The sequence below is a fragment of the Oncorhynchus keta genome, chromosome 22, assembly GCF_023373465.1.
Source record: "Oncorhynchus keta strain PuntledgeMale-10-30-2019 chromosome 22, Oket_V2, whole genome shotgun sequence".
In the NCBI taxonomy this organism is placed as follows: domain Eukaryota; kingdom Metazoa; phylum Chordata; class Actinopteri; order Salmoniformes; family Salmonidae; genus Oncorhynchus; species Oncorhynchus keta.
In genome coordinates this window covers 55,682,375-55,696,576 of record NC_068442.1, presented here as the reverse complement: position 1 = coordinate 55,696,576, position 14,202 = coordinate 55,682,375, and the positions used below count along the sequence as shown (strand labels likewise).

General features: G+C 44.2%; 1 protein-coding gene and 2 long non-coding RNA genes across 5 annotated transcripts in view; 2 read left to right on the top strand and 1 right to left on the bottom strand.

Moving 5' to 3' along the window:
• Window positions 1-14,202, top strand: part of nme7 (NME/NM23 family member 7) — a 144,249-nt gene that overhangs the window by 66,363 nt on the left and 63,684 nt on the right.
• Window positions 3,354-6,158, top strand: LOC127910764 (uncharacterized). 2 transcript variants are annotated; one of them, XR_008076138.1, is made up of 5 exons: window positions 3,354-3,428; window positions 3,569-3,638; window positions 5,582-5,686; window positions 5,722-5,826; window positions 5,932-6,158. It is a non-coding gene; the product is annotated as an uncharacterized LOC127910764 (long non-coding RNA). The 2 variants fall into 2 exon arrangements; XR_008076137.1 differs by having other exon boundaries at window positions 5,582-5,826.
• Window positions 7,915-10,862, bottom strand: LOC127910763 (uncharacterized). 2 transcript variants are annotated; one of them, XR_008076135.1, is made up of 4 exons: window positions 10,654-10,862; window positions 10,052-10,223; window positions 9,407-9,621; window positions 7,915-8,331 (listed from the first exon to the last, which is right to left on the bottom strand). It is a non-coding gene; the product is annotated as an uncharacterized LOC127910763 (long non-coding RNA). The 2 variants fall into 2 exon arrangements; XR_008076136.1 differs by lacking the exon at window positions 10,052-10,223 and having other exon boundaries at window positions 9,407-9,578; window positions 10,611-10,862.

Sequence of the window (14,202 nt, the reverse complement as noted above, 5' to 3'; positions counted from 1 at the left end):
AGGGCAGAACAGAGTAAGCAGAACAGGGTAGGGCAGAACAGAGTGGAGCAGGGTAGGGGGGCAAAGCAGAGTAGGGCAGAGAAGGGTAGGGCAGAGAAGGGTAGGGCAGAGCATAGTAGGGCAGAGAAGGGGCAGAGCAGAGTAGGGCAGAGCAGAGTAGGGCAGAGCAGAGTAGGGTAGGGCAGAGAAGAGTAGGGCAGAGTAGGGCAGTAGGGCAGAGAAGAGTAGTGTAGGGAACAGAGGGCAGAACAGAGTAGGGCAGGGCAGAGCAGAGTAGGGCAGGGCAGAGGGCAGGGCAGGGTAGGGCAGAGAAGAGTAGGGTAGGGCAGAGAAGAGTAGGGTAGGGCAGAGAAGAGTAGGGTAGGGCAGAGAGAGCAGAGTAGGGTAGGGGCAGAGAAGAGTAGTGTAGAGCAGAGCAGGGTAGGGCAGAGCAGAGTAGGGTAGGGCAGAGAAGATTAGGGTAGGGCAGAGAAGAGTAGGGTAGAGCAGAGCAGAGTAGGGTAGGGCAGAGAAGAGTAGGGCAGAGCAGGCAGGGCAGAGCAGAGTAGGGTAGGGCAGAGAAGAGTAGGGTAGGGCAGAGAAGAGTAGGGTAGGGCAGAGAAGAGTAGGGTAGGGCAGAGAAGAGAGCAGGGTAGGGCAGAGAAGAGTAGTGTAGGGCAGAGAAGAGTAGTGTAGGGCAGAGAAGAGTAGTGTAGGGCATAGCAGAGCAGGTAGGGCAGAGAGGGGGCAGAGCAGAGTAGGGTAGGGCAGAGAAGAGTAGTAGGGTAGGGCAGAGCAGAGTAGGGTAGGGGGTACAGAGCAGGGTAGGGTAGGGCAGAGAAGATTAGGGTAGGGCAGAGAAGAGTAGTGTAGAGCAGAGCAGAGTAGGGTAGGGCAGAAGAGTAGGGTAGGGCAGAGCAGGGTAGGGCAGAGAAGAGTAGGGTAGGGCAGAGAAGAGTAGGGTAGGGCAGAGCAGGGTAGGGGGCAGAGAGAGTAGGAGAGTAGGGTAGGGCAGAGAAGAGTAGGGCAGAGCAGAGTAGAGTAGGGCAGAGCAGAGTAGTGTAGGGCAGAGCAGAGTAGTGTAGGGCAGAGCAGAGTAGGGCAGAGTAGGGTAGGGCAGAGCAGAGTAGGGCAGAGAAGGGTAGGGCAGAGCAGAGTAGAGTAGGGCAGAGCAGAGCAGAGTAGGGTAGGGCAGAGCAGAGTAGGGTAGGGCAGAGAAGAGTAGGGTAGGGCAGAGAAGAGTAGGGTAGGGCAGAGCAGAGTAGGGTAGGGCAGAGAAGAGTAGGGTAGGGCAGAGCAGAGTAGGGTAGGGCAGAGAAGAGTAGTGTAGGGCAGAGAAGAGTAGGGTAGGGCAGAGCAGTAGTAGGGTAGGGCAGAGAGTAGGGTATCTAGGCATTAGTAGAGCAGCAGAGTAGTTGTTATTAGGCAGAGAAGAGTAGTGTCAGAGAAGAGACGATGCTAGCAGTAGGGCAGAGCAGAGTAGGGCCTAGGGCAGAGCAGAGTAGGGCACTTCAGGGCAGAGAAGAGTAGGGCAGAGCAGAGTATCAGGTGGGTAGGGGCAGAGAATCAGTAGGGTAGGGCAGAGCAGAGTAGTGTAGGGCAGAGAAGAGTAGTAGTAGGGCAGAGAAGAGCCTTTCATGAGGTGTTAGGGTAGAGCAGATGAGTAGGGTAGGGCAGAGCAGAGTAGGGTAGGGCAGAGAAGAGTAGTGTAGGGCAGAGAAGAGTAGGGTAGGGCAGAGAAAAGTAGGGTAGGGCAGAGCATTTAAAATATATATCTATTTAACCTTTATTTAACTAGGCAAGTCAGTTAAGAACAAATTCTTATCTTCAATGACGGCCTAGGAACAGTGGGTCCTCTCCTCTACCTCGGCCAAACCCAGACGATGCTGGGCCAATTGTGCACCGCCCTTTGGGACTCCCAATCACGGCCGGATGTGATACAGCCTGGATTCGAACCAGGTACTGCAGTGAGATGCACTGTCTGGTCTTACACTGAGATGCTGTGCCTTAGACCGCTGCGCAACTCAGTAGAGCAGAGTAGCAGAGCAGTCTTTCATGAGGTTGTTATTAGTAGAGCAGAGTAGCAGAGCAACCTTTCATCAGGTTGTTATTAGTGGAGTAGAGCTGCAGGGCAGCCTTTCATGAGGTTGTTAGTAGTAGAGCTGCAGGGCAGCCTTTCATGAGGATGTTATTAGTAGAGTAGAGCAGCCTTTCATGAGGTTGTTATTAGTAGAGTAGAGCAGCCTTTCATCAAGTTGTTATTAGTAGAGTAGAGCAGCCTTTCATCAGGTTGTTATTAGCCTTTCATGAGGTTGTTATTAGTAGTAGAGCCTTTCAGGGCAGCCTTTCATGAGTAGAGTTGTTATTAGTAGAGTAGAGCAGCCTTTCATCAGGTTGTTATTAGTAGAGTAGAGCAGCCTTTCATCAGGTTGTTATTAGTAGAGTAGAGCTTTCATCAGGTTGTTATTAGTAGAGTAGAGCAGCCTTTCATCAGGTTGTTATTAGTAGAGTAGAGTAGCCTTTCATCAGGTTGTTATTAGTAGAGTAGAGGTTGTTAGTAGAGTAGAGTAGCCTTTCATGAGGTTGTTATTAGTAGAGTAGTAGCCTTTCAGGTTGTTAGCCTTTCATCAGGTTGTTATTAGTAGAGTAGAGCCTTTCATCAGGTTGTTATTAGTAGAGTAGAGCAGCCTTTCATCAGGTTGTTATTAGTAGAGTAGAGGTTGTTATTAGTAGGGCAGCCTTTCATGAGGTTGTTATTAGTAGAGTAGTAGAGCAGCCTTTCATCAGGTTGTTATTAGTAGAGTAGAGCAGCCTTTCATCAGGTTGTTATTAGTAGAGTAGAGGTTGTTAGTAGAGTAGAGCAGCCTTTCATCAGGTTGTTATTAGTAGAGAGTAGAGCAGCCTTTCATGAGGTTGTTATTAGTAGAGTAGAGCTGCCTTTCAGGTTGTTAGTAGAGTAGAGTAGCCTTTCATGAGGTTGTTATTAGTAGAGTAGAGCCTTTCATCAGGTTGTTATTAGTAGAGTAGAGCAGCCTTTCATCAGGTTGTTATTAGTTTCATCAGGTTGTTATTAGTAGAGTAGAGCAGCCTTTCATCAGGTTGTTAGTAGAGTAGAGTAGCCTTTCATCAGGTTGTTATTAGTAGAGTAGAAGCCTTTCATCAGGTTGTTATTAGTAGAGTAGAGCAGCCTTTCATCAGGTTGTTATTAGCCTTTCATCAGGTTGTTATTAGTAGAGTAGCCTTTCATGGGTTGTTATTAGTAGAGTAGAGTAGCCTTTCATCAGGTTGTTATTAGCCTTTCATCAGGTTGTTATTAGTAGAGTAGAGTAGCCTTTCATCAGGTTGTTATTAGTAGAGTAGCAGGGCAGCCTTTCATCAGGTTGTTATTAGTAGAGTAGAGTAGCCTTTCATCAGGTTGTTATTAGTAGAGTAGAGTAGCCTTTCATCAGGTTGTTATTAGTAGAGTAGAGCAGCCTTTCATCAGGTTGTTATTAGTAGAGTAGAGCAGCCTTTCATCAGGTTGTTATTAGTAGAGTAGAGCAGCCTTTCATCAGGTTGTTATTAGTAGAGTAGAGCAGCCTTTCATCAGGTTGTTATTAGTAGAGTAGAGTAGCCTTTCATCAGGTTGTTATTAGTAGAGTAGAGTAGCCTTTCATCAGGTTGTTATTAGTAGAGTAGAGCAGCCTTTCATCAGGTTGTTATTAGTAGAGTAGAGCAGCCTTTCATCAGGTTGTTATTTTCAGTTGTTATTAGTAGTAGAGCAGCCTTTCATCAGGTTGTTATTAGTAGAGTAGAGCAGCCTTTCATCAGGTTGTTATTAGTAGAGTAGAGCAGCCTTTCATCAGGTTGTTATTAGTAGAGTAGAGCAGCCTTTCATGAGGTTGTTATTAGTAGAGTAGAGCAGCCTTTCATGAGGTTGTTATTAGTAGAGTAGAGCAGCCTTTCATCAGGTTGTTATTAGTAGAGTAGAGCAGCCTTTCATCAGGTTGTTATTAGTAGAGTAGAGCAGCCTTTCATCAGGTTGTTATTAGTAGCAGCCTTTCAGGTTGTTATTAGTAGAGCAGCCTTTCATCAGGTTGTTATTAGTAGAGTAGAGTAGAGCAGCCTTTCATGAGGTTGTTATTAGTAGTAGAGTAGCCTTTCAGGTTGTTATTAGTAGCCTTTCATGAGGTTGTTATTAGTAGAGTAGAGTAGCCTTTCATGAGGTTGTTATTAGTAGAGTAGAGCAGCCTTTCATCAGGTTGTTATTAGTAGAGTAGAGCAGCCTTTCATCAGGTTGTTATTAGTAGAGTAGAGCAGCCTTTCATCAGGTTGTTATTAGTAGAGTAGAGTAGCCTTTCATCAGGTTGTTATTAGTAGAGTAGAGTAGCAGGGCAGCCTTTCATGAGGTTGTTATTAGTAGAGTAGAGCAGCCTTTCATGAGGTTGTTATTAGTAGAGTAGAGCAGCCTTTCATGAGGTTGTTATTAGTAGAGTAGAGCAGCCTTTCATCAGGTTGTTATTAGTAGAGTAGAGCAGCCTTTCATGAGGTTGTTATTAGTAGAGTAGAGCAGCCTTTCATGAGGTTGTTATTAGTAGAGTAGAGCAGCCTTTCATGAGGTTGTTATTAGTAGAGTAGAATAGAGCAGCCTTTCATTAGGTTGTTATTAGTAGAGTAGAGCAGCCTTTCATTAGGTTGTTATTAGTAGAGTAGAGAAGCCTTTCATCAGGTTGTTATTAGTAGAGTAGAGAAGCCTTTCATCAGGTTGTTATTAGTAGAGTAGAGTAGCAGGGCAGCCTTTCATGAGGTTATTATTAGTAGAGTAGAGCAGCCTTTCATGAGGTTGTTATTAGTAGAGTAGAGTAGCCTTTCATGAGGTTGTTATTAGTGGAGTAGAGCAGCCTTACATGAGGTTGTTATTAGTGGAGTAGAGTAGAAGGGCAGCCTTTCATCAGGTTGTTATTAGTAGAGTAGAGCAGCCTTTCATCAAGTTGTTATTAGTAGAGTAGAGCAGCCTTTCATCAGGTTGTTATTAGTAGAGTAGAGCAGCCTTTCATGAGGTTGTTATTAGTAGAGTAGAGCAGCCTTTCATCAGGTTGTTATTAGTAGAGTAGAGCAGCCTTTCATGAGGTTGTTATTAGTAGAGTAGAGCAGCCTTTCATGAGGTTGTTATTAGTAGAGTAGAGAGCAGCCTTTCATCAGGTTGTTATTAGTAGAGTAGAGCAGCCTTTCATCAGGTTGTTATTAGTAGAGTAGAGTAGCCTTTCATCAGGTTGTTATTAGTAGAGTAGGAGCAGCCTTTCATCAGGTTGTTATTAGTAGAGTAGAGCAGCCTTTCATCAGGTTGTTATTAGTAGAGTAGAGCAGCCTTTCATCAGGTTGTTATTAGTAGAGTAGAGCAGCCTTTCATCAGGTTGTTATTAGTAGAGTAGAGTAGCCTTTCATCAGGTTGTTATTAGTAGAGTAGAGCAGCCTTTCATCAGGTTGTTATTAGTAGAGTAGAGCAGCCTTTCATCAGGTTGTTATTAGTAGAGTAGAGCAGCCTTTCATCAGGTTGTTATTAGTAGAGTAGAGTAGCCTTTCATCAGGTTGTTATTAGTAGAGTAGAGCAGCCTTTCATCAGGTTGTTATTAGTAGAGTAGAGTAGCCTTTCATCAGGTTGTTATTAGTAGAGTAGAGTAGCCTTTCATCAGGTTGTTATTAGTAGAGTAGAGTAGCCTTTCATCAGGTTGTTATTAGTAGAGTAGAGCAGCCTTTCATCAGGTTGTTATTAGTAGAGTAGAGTAGCCTTTCATCAGGTTGTTATTAGTAGAGTAGAGTAGCCTTTCATCAGGTTGTTATTAGTAGAGTAGAGTAGCCTTTCATCAGGTTGTTATTAGTAGAGTAGAGCAGCCTTTCATCAGGTTGTTATTAGTAGAGTAGAGCAGCCTTTCATCAGGTTGTTATTAGTAGAGTAGAGCAGCCTTTCATCAGGTTGTTATTAGTAGAGTAGAGTAGCCTTTCATCAGGTTGTTATTAGTAGAGTAGAGCAGCCTTTCATCAGGTTGTTATTAGTAGAGTAGAGTAGCCTTTCATCAGGTTGTTATTAGTAGAGTAGAGTAGCCTTTCATCAGGTTGTTATTAGTAGAGTAGAGTAGCCTTTCATCAGGTTGTTATTAGTAGAGTAGAGCAGCCTTTCATCAGGTTGTTATTAGTAGAGTAGAGAAGCCTTTCATCAGGTTGTTATTAGTAGAGTAGAGTAGCCTTTCATCAGGTTGTTATTAAAAGTCCACATGATTACTGGAACACCATGCAGAGACAGACCACACCTTGGCTCCAAGGCCGGACTCAGAGCTCGCATCCCAAATGGCAACCTATTCCCTATGTAGTGCACTACTTTTGAACGGGGCCCATAGGGTTCTGGTAAAAAAAAAAGTTTAAAAAAGTAGTGTACTATATAGGGAATATTGTTCCATTTTAGATGCATCCAGAGTAGTAAGTCATCCAGTCTGATCTTGAAGGGTTCAGTCAATGGAACACGGGCGTGTCTCTCGTCTGTATTTTATAAGGCCTCAGCAGCCAATTATAAAGATCAGTGGCTAGTTACACTACAAAAAAATAAATAATAATTGACCAGGTTCCCATAAAGCAATAGAAATCGACAGTCCACCACAACATAACCTAGAGTTTTTTTTTTGGGGGGATTTGCAATGTGTAGTCAGTGTTTGATTTCATTGTGTATTAGAAACATAGTTTTTACATCATCCTAGGGAATGTTGTCCAAGGTTGCAACAGTAACTAAGGGGGCAGGGTTTTGTGCAGGGTCCGTTTAGGGGAGGCTTGCTTCATCTGTCTACAATCTTCAACCAATGGGAGGTGATTCGTGACAAAAAATTTGTGCTCAGTCATGACTGGAATAGAGAAACATCTGTTGCTAGGCACCCAGAACCTGATCTCCTAGCAACAGTGCCAGTTGGGATTGGGGGACTGTGGAGGTGGGAAGGGAGATGATGTGAGGAGATGGGGGGCCTGTTCTGTTGGAGGCAGACAGGTGGTGTGCTGCTCGGGGAAAGAGAGCTCAGAGGACAAGGTGTGATACACTGATAACCGAGGCGTGACCAGCTAGCCGCGTATAGCAGTCTTTCGCCTGCCGCTACAGCCAACAGAGAAATAGGTTTTGAAATGGCACCTGTCTGTCGTCACAGTGTGCTCAGCTATTACTGTTTCCTATCAGGTTGTTTAGTAATATGTTGTGAGTGTAAGACCAAACAACTGTGCTTCATGCAGAAATCCTGTCCAGAAATGACATTGTATGTGTTACTATTCAATGACTAATTGGATGAATGAATCCAGATTGATTAGCTCATATGGACATTGTGTGTTATCTTTGTTCCTTACATTAGGCATTCATTCAGTAACAGATTGAATTGCTGTATTTCATATAAAAAGGAGATGTATAAAGTCATAGAAACAATCATCTGTCTCTCTCTCTCTCTGTCTCTCTCTGTCTCTCTCTCTCTCTGTCTCTCTCTCTCTCTGTCTCTCTCTCTGTGTCTCTCTCTCTCTCTCTCTGTGTCTCTCTGTCTCTCTCTCTGTGTCTCTCTGTCTCTCTCTCTCTCTGTCTCTCTCTCTCTCTCTGTCTCTCTCTCTGTGTCTCTCTCTCTCTCTCTCTGTGTCTCTCTCTCTCTCTCTGTGTCTCTCTGTCTCTCTCTCTGTCTCTCTGTCTCTCTCTCTCTCTCTGTCTCTCTCTCTCTGTCTGTCTCTCTCTGTGTCTCTCTGTCTCTCTCTCTCTGTGTCTCTCTCTCTTTGTGTCTGTCTGTCTGTCTCTGTCTGTCTGTCTGTCTCTCTGTCTGTCTTTCTCTCAGTTCAATTCCATTGACTTTATTGACATGGCAAGTTCATTATTGACATTGTCAAAGTATACATATCGAAAAAATAAAATATATATATAACTAAATGGTGGGACCAAGAGTAATAATAGTAGTAGTGGACATGGGATAACCATTAACAACAACAACAATATTAATGAGAACAACAATACATTAAAGCAATGGTAGTGGACCAGTGTCAACATGACTGAGAAGACACATGACCTGGTAGTAGACCAGTGTCAACATGACTGAGAAGACACATGACCTGGTAGTGGACCAGTGTCAACATGACTGAGAGGACACATGACCTGGTAGTAGACCAGTGTCAACATGACTGAGAAGACACATGACCTGGTAGTAGACCAGTGTCAACATGACTGAGAAGACACATGACCTGGTAGTAGACCAGTGTCAACATGACTGAGAAGACACATGACCTGGTAGTAGACCAGTGTCAACATGACTGAGAAGACACGTGACCTGGTAGTAGACCAGTGTCAACATGACTGAGAAGACACATGACCTGGTAGTGGACCAGTGTCAACATGACTGAGAAGAAACATGACCTGGTAGTAGACCAGTGTCAACATGACTGAGAAGACACATAACCTGGTAGTAGATCAGTGCCAACATGACTGAGAAGACACATGACCTGGTAGTAGATCAGTGTCAACATGACTGAGAAGACACATGACCTGGTAGTAGACCAGTGTCAACGTGACTGAGAAGACACATGACCTGGTAGTGGACCAGTGTCAACATGACTGAGAAGACACATGACCTGGTAGTGGACCAGTGTCAACATGACTGAGAAGACACATGACCTGGTAGTAGATCAGTGTCAACATGACTGAGAAGACACATGACCTGGTAGTAGACCAGTGTCAACATGACTGAGAAGACTCATGACCTGGTAGTAGACCAGTGTCAACATGACTGAGAAGACACGTGACCTGGTAGTAGACCAGTGTCAACATGACTGAGAAGACACGTGACCTGGTAGTAGATCAGTGTCAACATGACTGAGAAGACACGTGACCTGGTAGTAGACCAGTGTCAACATGACTGAGAAGACACATGACCTGGTAGTAGACCAGTGTCAACATGACTGAGAAGACACATGACCTGGTAGTAGACCAGTGTCAACATGACTGAGAAGACACATAACCTGGTAGTAGATCAGTGCCAACATGACTGAGAAGACACATGACCTGGTAGTAGACCAGTGTCAACGTGACTGAGAAGACACATGATCTGGTAGTGGACCAGTGTCAACATGACTGAGAAGACACATGACCTGGTAGTGGACCAGTGTCAACATGACTGAGAAGACACATGACCTGGTAGTAGATCAGTGTCAACATGACTGAGAAGACACATGACCTGGTAGTAGACCAGTGTCAACATGACTGAGAAGACACGTGACCTGGTAGTAGACCAGTGTCAACATGACTGAGAAGACACATGACGTGGTAGTAGACCAGTGTCAACATGACTGAGAAGACACATGACCTGGTAGTAGACCAGTGTCAACATGACTGAGAAGACTCATGACCTGGTAGTAGACCAGTGTCAACATGACTGAGAAGACACATGACCTGGTAGTGGACCAGTGTCAACATGACTGAGAAGACACATGACCTGGTAGTAGACCAGTGTCAACATGACTGAGAAGACACATGACCTGGTAGTGGACCAGTGTCAACATGACTGAGAAGACACATGACCTGGTAGTAGACCAGTGTCAACATGACTGAGAAGACACATGACCTGGTAGTGGACCAGTGTCAACATGACTGAGAAGACACATGACCTGGTAGTGGACCAGTGTCAACATGACTGAGAAGACACGTGACCTGGTAGTAGACCAGTGTCAACATGACTGAGAAGACACATGACCTGGTAGTAGACCAGTGTCAACATGACTGAGAAGACACGTGACCTGGTAGTGGACCAGTGTCAACATGACTGAGAAGACACGTGACCTGGTAGTAGACCAGTGTCAACATGACTGAGAAGACACATGACCTGGTAGTAGATCAGTGTCAACATGACTGAGAAGACACATGACCTGGTAGTAGACCAGTGTCAACATGACTGAGAAGACACGTGACCTGGTAGTAGACCAGTGTCAACATGACTGAGAAGACACATGACCTGGTAGTAGACCAGTGTCAACATGACTGAGAAGACACATGACCTGGTAGTAGACCAGTGTCAACATGACTGAGAAGACACGTGACCTGGTAGTTGACCAGTGTCAACATGACTGAGAAGACACATGACCTGGTAGTGGACCAGTGTCAACATGACTGAGAAGACACATGACCTGGTAGTAGACCAGTGTCAACATGACTGAGAAGACACATGACCTGGTAGTGGACCAGTGTCAACATGACTGAGAAGACACATGACCTGGTAGTGGACCAGTGTCAACATGACTGAGAAGACACGTGACCTGGTAGTAGACCAGTGTCAACATGACTGAGAAGACACATGACCTGGTAGTAGACCAGTGTCAACATGACTGAGAAGACACGTGACCTGGTAGTGGACCAGTGTCAACATGACTGAGAAGACACGTGACCTGGTAGTAGACCAGTGTCAACATGACTGAGAAGACACATGACCTGGTAGTAGATCAGTGTCAACATGACTGAGAAGACACATGACCTGGTAGTAGACCAGTGTCAACATGACTGAGAAGACACGTGACCTGGTAGTAGACCAGTGTCAACATGACTGAGAAGACACATGACCTGGTAGTAGACCAGTGTCAACATGACTGAGAAGACACATGACCTGGTAGTAGACCAGTGTCAACATGACTGAGAAGACACATGACCTGGTAGTTGACCAGTGTCAACATGACTGAGAAGACACATGACCTGGTAGTGGACCAGTGTCAACATGACTGAGAAGACACATGACCTGGTAGTGGACCAGTGTCAACATGACTGAGAAGACACATGACCTGGTAGTGGACCAGTGTCAACATGACTGAGAAGACACATGACCTGGTAGTGGACCAGTGTCAACATGACTGAGAAGACACATGACGTGGTATGAAAGACTAAACAAAACAAGATGGGAAATATTATCGACATTACTTTGCACTTTTCACTGGCTGTCCCTCAGGTTGTGCTCACTCTGGAGCAGAGTGAGCACAGCCTCTCTCTGTCTCTCACTCTCACATTCACTCAAATCAAGGACTTATTGAAGTAGATCATGAACAGTAAACATTACACTCAGAGAAGTTCCAAAAGAATAAAGACATTTCAAATGTCATATGTCTATATGAAACTGTATGTTTTGTTTTACTCCATGTGTAACTCTGTGTTATTGTATGTGTCGAATTGCTACGCTTTATCTTGGCCAGGGCACAGTTGTAAATGAGAACTTGTTCTGCACATTCATCTTCTGCCGATCTACCATTCCAGTGTTTAATTGCTATATTGTAATTACTTCGCCACCATGGCCTATTTATTTCCTTAACTTACCTCATTTACACTGACTGTATATAGACCTTTCTTTTGTTCTACTGTATTATTGACTGTATGATTTGTTTATTCCATGTGTAACTCTGTGTTGTTGTATGTGTCGAATTGCTTTATCTTGGCCAGGTCACAGTTGCAAATGAGAACTTGTTCTCAACTAGCCTACCTGGTTAAATAAAGGTGTTCTCAACTAGTCTACCTGGTTAAATAAAGGTGTTCTCAACTAGCCTACCTGGTTAAATAAAGGTGTTCTCAACTAGCCTACCTGGTTAAATAAAGGTGTTCTCAACTAGCCTACCTGGTTAAATAAAGGTGTTCTCAACTAGCCTACCTGGTTAAATAAAGGTGTTCTCAACTAGCCTACCTGGTTAAATAAAGGTGTTCTCAACTAGCCTACCTGGTTAAATAAAGGTGTTCTTAACTAGCCTACCTGGTTAAATAAAGGTGTTCTCAACTAGCCTCCCTGGTTAAATAAAGGTGTTCTCAACTAGCCTACCTGGTTAAATAAAGGTGTTCTCAACTAGCCTACCTGGTTAAATAAAGGTGTTCTCAACTAGCCTACCTGGTTAAATAAAGGTGTTCTCAACTAGCCTACCTGGTTAAATAAAGGTGTTCTCAACTAGCCTACCTGGTTAAATAAAGGTGTTCTCAACTAGCCTACCTGGTTAAATAAAGGTGTTCTCAACTAGCCTCCCTGGTTAAATAAAGGTGTTCTCAACTAGCCTCCCTGGTTAAATAAAGGTGTTCTCAACTAGCCTCCCTGGTTAAATAAAGGTGTTCTCAACTAGCCTCCCTGGTTAAATAAAGGTGTTCTCAACTAGCCTCCCTGGTTAAATAAAGGTGTTCTCAACTAGCCTACCTGGTTAAATAAAGGTGTTCTCAACTAGCCTACCTGGTTAAATAAAGGTGTTCTCAACTAGCCTACCTGGTTAAATAAAGGTGTTCTCAACTAGCCTACCTGGTTAAATAAAGGTGTTCTCAACTAGCCTACCTGGTTAAATAAAGGTGTTCTCAACTAGCCTACCTGGTTAAATAAAGGTGTTCTCAACTAGCCTACCTGGTTAAATAAAGGTGTTCTCAACTAGCCTACCTGGTTAAATAAAGGTGTTCTTAACTAGCCTCCCTGGTTAAATAAAGGTGTTCTCAACTAGCCTACCTGGTTAAATAAAGGTGTTCTCAACTAGCCTACCTGGTTAAATAAAGGTGTTCTCAACTAGCCTACCTGGTTAAATAAAGGTGTTCTCAACTAGCCTACCTGGTTAAATAAAGGTGTTCTCAACTAGCCTACCTGGTTAAATAAAGGTGTTCTCAACTAGCCTACCTGGTTAAATAAAGGTGTTCTCAACTAGCCTCCTGGTTAAATAAAGGTGTTCTCAACTAGCCTACCTGGTTAAATAAAGGTGTTCTCAACTAGCCTACCTGGTTAAATAAAGGTGTTCTCAACTAGCCTACCTGGTTAAATAAAGGTGTTCTCAACTAGCCTACCTGGTTAAATAAAGGTGTTCTCAACTAGCCTACCTGGTTAAATAAAGGTGTTCTCAACTAGCCTACCTGGTTAAATAAAGGTGTTCTCAACTAGCCTACCTGGTTAAATAAAGGTGTTCTCAACTAGCCTACCTGGTTAAATAAAGGTGTTCTCAACTAGCCTACCTGGTTAAATAAAGGTGTTCTCAACTAGCCTACCTGGTTAAATAAAGGTGTTCTCAACTAGCCTACCTGGTTAAATAAAGGTGTTCTCAACTAGCCTACCTGGTTAAAAAGGTGTTCTCAACTAGCCTACCAGGTTAAATAAAGGTGTTCTCAACTAGCCTACCTGGTTAAATAAAGGTGTTCTCAACTAGCCTACCTGGTTAAATAAAGGTGTTCTCAACTAGCCTACCTGGTTAAATAAAGGTGTTCTCAACTAGCCTACCTGGTTAAATAAAGGTGTTCTCAACTAGCCTACCTGGTTAAATAAAGGTGTTCTCAACTAGCCTACCTGGTTAAATAAAGGTGTTCTCAACTAGCCAACACAGCGTCCAAAGAAGGGCCAGAAGTATACAGAATAGTGTCGTCTGCGTAGAGGTGGATCAGAGAATCACCAGCAGCAAGAGAGTCGGCCCGAGAATTGAACCCTGTGGCACCTCCATAGAGACTGCCAGAGGTCTGGACAACAGGCCCTCCGATTTGACACACTGAACTCTGTCTGAGAAGTAGTTGATGAACCAGGCGAGGCAGTCATTTTAGAAACCAAGGCTGTTGAGTCTGCTGATAAGAATGTGGTGATTGACAGAGTCGAAAGCCTTGGCCAGGTCGATGAATACGGCTGCACAGTATTGTCTCTTATCGATGGCGGTTATGATATTGTTTAGGACCTTGAGCGTGGCTGAGGTGCACCCATGACCAGCTCGGAAACCAGATTGCGTAGCGGAGAAGGTCTGGTGGGATTGGAAATGGTCAGTAATCTGTTTGTTAATTTGGCTTTCAAAGACCTTAGAAAGACAGGGTAGGATAGATATGTCTGTAGCAGTTTGGGTCTAGAGATTGGTAATCAACAGATTGGTAACAGGGGTTGCAACAATGGCGGCGGATTATTTTAGAAAGAGAGGGTCCAGATTGTCTAGCCCAGCTGATTTGTTCGGGTCCAGGTTTTGCAGCTCTTTCAGAACATCTGCTATCTGGATTTGGGTGAAGGAGAAGCTGGGGAGGCTTGGGCAAGTGGGGGTGCGGAGCTGTTGGCCGGGGTTGTGCTAGCCAGGAGGAAGGCATGGCCAGCTGTAGAGAAATGCTTGTTGAAATTTTCGATTATCATGGATTCATCGGTGGTGACAGTGTTTCCTAGTCTCAGTGCAGTGGGCAGCTGGGAGGAGGTGCTCTTATTCTCCATGGACTTTACAGTGTCCCAAAACTTTTGGAGT